The sequence below is a fragment of the Phoca vitulina genome, unplaced genomic scaffold, assembly GCF_004348235.1.
Source record: "Phoca vitulina isolate PV1807 unplaced genomic scaffold, GSC_HSeal_1.0 scaffold2, whole genome shotgun sequence".
NCBI lineage: Eukaryota > Metazoa > Chordata > Mammalia > Carnivora > Phocidae > Phoca > Phoca vitulina.
The window spans coordinates 73610350-73616411 of NW_022589705.1; positions in this window are offsets into that span (position 1 = coordinate 73610350).

Genomic DNA, 6062 nt, shown 5'->3' on the forward strand with positions numbered 1-6062 from the left:
CTATCTTCATTGGGACTTTATTGAGCACTTGCCAACTGTCAGACAGTTTCCTAAGCTCTCTACATACACTAGCTTATTGTTTCCTTACAACACCCCTGTGAGCTACGTGTCTTGCTCTCGCCATTTTACAGACCAGGGGAGAGGAGTTAGTTACCATAACCAAGGTTACACAACTACTAAGTGACAGAGCGAGGGTTCGAACCCCAGCAGTCCAGCCAGGATCCACGCTCTTCACCACACTATACAGCGTCTCGCCTAGACAGTAGCTTGAGCCCCAGAAGTAGGTGAGATCAAAATTTCCGTTTGGGAAGATGAACAATTCTAGAGATGAATGGTAGTGGTGGTTGCACAGTGATGTGAATGTATTGAATGCCACAGAACTCTACACTTAGAAAAATGGTCAATTCTGTTATGTACACTTTACCACAGTGAAAAAATTGAGGGGTGCCTCGGTGGCTCAGTCGGTTAAGCGTCTGCCTTCCACTCAGTTCATGATCGCCAGGTCCCGGAATCGAGCTCCATGTGCGGTTCGCTGCTCACGGGGAGTCTGCTTCTCCCTCTCCATCTGCCCCCCCCAATAAGCTCCTACTCTCTCTCTCAAATAAATAAAATCTTTTTAAAAATTGAAAAAAATTAATAAAAAGGGTAACTTTAACTTTTACAATATTATTTAAATTTGGCAGAACATTTTATGTTTGAATAAATTTGCATTTTTTAAAGATTTTATTTATTTGAAAGAGAGTGATCGAGAGCATGAGTGAGGGGAGGGGCAGAGGGAGAGGAAGAAGCAGACTCCCCTTGAGCAGGGAGCCCCAAGTGGGGCTCGATCTCAGGACCTGGAGATCATGACCTGAGCGGAAGGCAGATGCTTAACCGACTGAGCCACCCAGGTGCCCCTAAATTTGCACTTTCCAAACAAAAATATTATACCTTACAGTTTCCACTGTTATAATTTAAACACAAAACTCTATTTATTGTTGGGGCACCTGGGTGGCTCAGTCGTTAAGTGTCTGCCCTCGGCTCGGGTCACGGTCCCAGGGTCCTGGGATCGAGCCCCGCATCGGGCTCCCTGCTCGTCGGGGAGCCTGCTTCTCCCTCTCCCACTCCCTCTGCTTGTGTTCCCTCTCTCGCTGTGTCTCTGTCAAATAAATAAATAAAATCTTTAAAAAAACAAAACTCTATTTATTGTTGAGTTTTAATAATATATGTAACAATTTAGAGGAACCTGGCTAGCTCAGTGGGTGGAGAGTGCAACTCTTGATCTCGGGTGGTGAGTTCGAGCCCCACGTTGGGTGTAGAGATTACTTAACAATAAAATCTTTAAATTATACATATATATACACACACACACACACACACATATATATATATATATATATATGGGTACCTGGCTGGCTCAGTCAGTAGAGCATACAACTTTAAATCTCAAGGTTGTGAGTTCAAGCCCCATGTTGGGTGTGGAACTTACTTAAATATTTTTTTTTAATTTTTTTAAATATATAAATTATTAGCACAAATGATCACATAGAATGACAGAATTGAAGTAACTTAAGTTCTGTTTCTTTGCCTTTACAATGACTGTCATCATTCATTCTGAAACTACTGTTTAAACTCAGAAATATGGAGTGTCACAGAGTTGGAGACCCCAATTAAGCCCAAAGCAAGCTTGAGTGATTTCAAAGTGAATGTGCATATCTGAGTCTGTGTGTCAAGAGCTGACTATTTAAGTGAAATTTCTCCTACTTAACTTCCATGTAGAACACAATGTTTATTCAAAAGTAATAAATTGTGCTAATTTGAAGCTAATATATACATTACTAAAACTCAACAGTATCTATAGCAACTATCTAAAGATTTTTTTTGAGCAATCTCCACACCCAACATGGGGCTCAGACTCACAACCCCAAGATCAAGAGTTACATGCTCCACCTACTGAGCCAGCCAGGAACCCGTGTAGCAACTATTTAGAACTCAGGCCAATAAAATATTTTTTGGGGGAAGAAACATTTTGGGGGGGCAGAAGCATTTTAAACTGATATTGTTTAAAATCACTGATGGGGACGCCTGGGTGGCTCAGTCGGTTAAACATCTGCCTTCAGCTCAGGTCATGAGTCCAGGGTCCTGGGATGGAATCCCACATCAGGCTCCTTGCTCAGGAGGAAGCCTGCTTCTCCCTCTTTGACAACCAAAATAAATAAATTAATTAATTAAAATAAAATAAAATTGCTGATGGATGGTAATAATGAAAAGCTGACCCATTTTTAGGTGTTTTTTGGGGGGGGGGTTTGAGAGAGAGAGAGAATCTTAAGCAGGTCCCATGTCCAGCCAGAAGCCCTATGCCGGGCTTAATTTCACAACCCGGAGATCATAACCTGAGATGAAACCGACAGTCAGACACTTAACCGACTGAGCCACCCAGACACCCCTATTTTTATTACGGTTCTTAAATTCTCTCCAGGTGATATATCTTTATTGCCCACACCTGGGTAGGGCAGACCCCCCCCCCCCATCATCCCACGTTTGGTAGGCCACTCCCAGCAGTATCGGGATCCATTTCCCTCCTGGTAACTGTGGACCAGAGCAGAATGCCAGGGGCTGCCCTTCGCAGGCATTTAATTTCTCAACCCTTAATTTAAAGGACCTTCCCAAGAAGCTTCCCCTGACATTCTTTCCCCCTTTGAGTCTGAATCAAGTCCTTCTCCTTTATATTCCCATAGGACCCTGTGCTTGGTTCTATCGCTGACCTCTTACCCTGTATTACATGTCCCCAATTCTAGGCCATGGCAGTAAGGACTGGAGCCTATGAATCGGTGAGTGCTCAGTGTTCTGGCCAGTGCTCAGTTCTGGCCACGTCTAACATGGCCGTCTCGAAGTTAAGTGCTTTCAGGAAGGGGCTGGGAGTACCCAGGAGGTGGTGTGGAGCTGCTCCAGGGTGTCAAGGGCCCTCAAGGTGGGGAGGGGGCCTTGCAGCTAACAAAACTTTTTTATTCTACGGGTCACCTCAAGGAACGTCTCACCCATATCACTAGCCCACTAGCAGGTGAGAAATTGGAGCTCACAGAGCTCGGGGGGATTGCTCACGGCTACAGAGGGACTCACTGGCCAGGCCTGGACACACACTTCCAGACCTCTCCGCCAGGACACCCCCGCGCCACAGCCCTGCGTCCAGTCGGGGCAGCTCCGACCTCACCTAGCTTGCCCATGTGCTCGTTTAACCGGGAGGGGGCGCCAGATGCCCGTTCCTGGGGAGGCCGGGGCCCGGGTGGGGGTGGAGGGACTGCTCCTTTGAAGGAGGCCCACCCGGACGGAAGCCGTGGAGCTGGGGAGCCCTGGTAAAGAAAGGGTGTGTGTTGGGGGCAGTTTTGTAGGAGAGCCGGAGTTCGGGAGCGTTGGCGGCTGGCTGGGACGCGGAGGAAAGGGCACTCGTCGCCTCCTTCGGGCCCTGCCTTGTCTGGCCCTGTTAGAGAAGGGGAGGGCTCTCCCGAGCGGAGGGCCGCTGCCTCCCCCCTCCATTCCCAGGCTCGCTCAGGGCCTGGAGCAGACCGGACATTCCTAAGTCTCCGACGGGAATCCAGGAAAGAGACCGGAGGCCAGCCTCCCTGCAGCCTGGGCCGGTTCTTCCAAAGCCCGCCCTGGCCCAGGACTTCCCGGAAGACCCCAGGCTCCTGAACACTGCCCCCCGCTGGAACTTCCCCCACACTCTTGCCTCCCGCCCTCCTGGCTCCTCCCACCCAGCCTGTGGGATCAGACCCACCCCCTTGAGCCCCGTACAAGAAATTGTTATCCACCGACTTCCAGGTCAAGCCCGTGATGTGTCCCCCTAAACCTGGCTCTCTTCCCGAGTTCCCTCTCTCAACGAAGAGACCAGTATCCATCTGATTATTTAACCTGGAAAGCTTAGAATCATCCTTGACACCTTTCTTTTTCATTCCCTGCGGCCAACCCATTTTTTCACCCCTCGTGTCCCGGTTTCCACCACTCACTGGCCAATTGCCCATCCTCTCTCATCAGAGTTGTTCTTGCCTCGACTCCCTACTGTGTCTCTTCCCCTCTCCTCTCAATTCCTTCTCCAGGTGGTAGCCCTGATAATCTTTTCAAATCATCAATCTGGTCATGTTGCTCACCTGCTGAAATCTTTCTCGAGCTTCCTAGCGCTCTTGCAATAAAGACCAAACTCTTAGCATGGCCCACAGGGTCCTGCATGGCTGGTCCTTCCTACATCTCTAGCACTACCCGCCCTCTCTCTTTGTTCCAACTACATGGGCCTTGCTTGTCACAGGGCCTTTGCACATGCTGTTTCTTCCTCTGCCTGGAATCCCCCCCACCCACCCCCCTTCTGCCTTGTTAACTGCTACTCCTTCAGACGGAGGCTCCAGCATTGCTTTCTCAGGGACACCCTCCCTGACCTCCCTGACCAGGTCAGATCCCTTATGACTGACTCCTAGAACCACATACTGCTCCTTCACATATTTGTCATAGCTGTAATTGTTGATTTGTTTGCAGTATTATTTAAATAATGTCTGTTTTTTCTACTAGACTATAAGTCCCGTGGAGGTAAGGACCGTGTCAGTTTTTACTCACTGGAAGTCTCCAGCACCCATGTACCTGGCACATACTAGGGGCTCAATGTTTCTTGAATAAATAAGCAAATGAATGTTGCACATCTCTCTCCATCTCTATTTCCAGATGCTAAGACTGCATCATCTCCTCTCTGGACCTTGGCAATCACTTCTTCACTGGTCTCCCAGTTTACAGTCAAGCCTCTACCGGTTTCCCAGCCAAGAGCAAGAGTGGTCTAATAAAAATGCCAGTCTGACCATGTCACCCTTCCCACCCCATTTCACAGCCTTCAGCGGCCTCCCCATGGCCCTTGGAATAAAATCCAAACTCCTGACCCAGCCTTACAAGGACTTGCACAGTCTGGCTCACCTCATGCCAAGCCCCACCTCCTCAACGGACATTTCTTAATTCAACAAATATTGAGTGCCTATTGTACCAGGCCTGAGGATTTTGTGGTGAGTAAAAACAGACTCCTTCAGATCTGCTGACAATCCCCCAGGTCCTCCTTTCCCTGCAGGGCCTTTGCACATGCTTTCCCCCCTTGTCTGGAAAGTGCTTCTCTCCCCTTTCTCCACATTCCTGACTTTGCCCAGTCAGTACCTGCTCACCAGCCAGATCTCAAATGAAACACCATTTGTTCAGGGATATCTTATCTGACCCCCTACTTTGGTTCCTCTGTTAGATGCTTTTATTGCTTCCTATATTCGGTCTTCATGGCACTTACCGCATTTCCTATTTTTGTATTTGTGTGGTGATTTAGTTAATACCCACCTTCCCCACCAGGAGCTTCCATTACTGGTTTTTTGCTTAGCATCGTATCGCTCTGGTGCTTAACTGGTGCTCCACACTATACTGAATGAATAAAGGAATGAGTAAATTATTCCCTTGCAAGAGTATTTGGAGGGCAGTGCCGCCAGGGAAATGTCGGTGCCTCGGTGTGAATATGATGAGCTGGGGATGGGGGGTGGTGTGTGAAAAGGAGCTCTCACCACGGAGAGGGCCAAGAAGCTATTAGTCCCTCCTTGGGGCTCCTGATCCCAACACCTGAGACTTGGCCCCGCCCACCTCTCCCACCCCTCCCAAGCTCTCCCCAGCAACCCTGCTCCTGCCCCTACTCCTCAAGGGCTTTCCACACACTGACCCCTCCCGCTGCACCTCTTCTCCCTGTTCTTTCTCACATGGCTGGCTCCTCCTCAAGCCTCAGGTCAAATTTACATGCTGCTCCTTTAGAACACACCTTCTCTGAGTAGGTTTCCCTGGTATTGTTCATCCTTTCATCCAATTCATTTCCTTCTTTGAAATGGACATGCACGTATATATTTGTTTATTGTCTGTGTCCCTGGATGAGTGAGAAGCTTTTGGTTACATCAAACAGAAAATCCAGCTCCACTGGCTTAAACAGTAAGTTGTCTGGGGGTAGGACTGGATTTGGGGTTGGTTAACTCAGTGGTCTTCTCAAGGACCTAGGTTCTCCGCATCTCCCTGCTCTGCCACCCTTGATG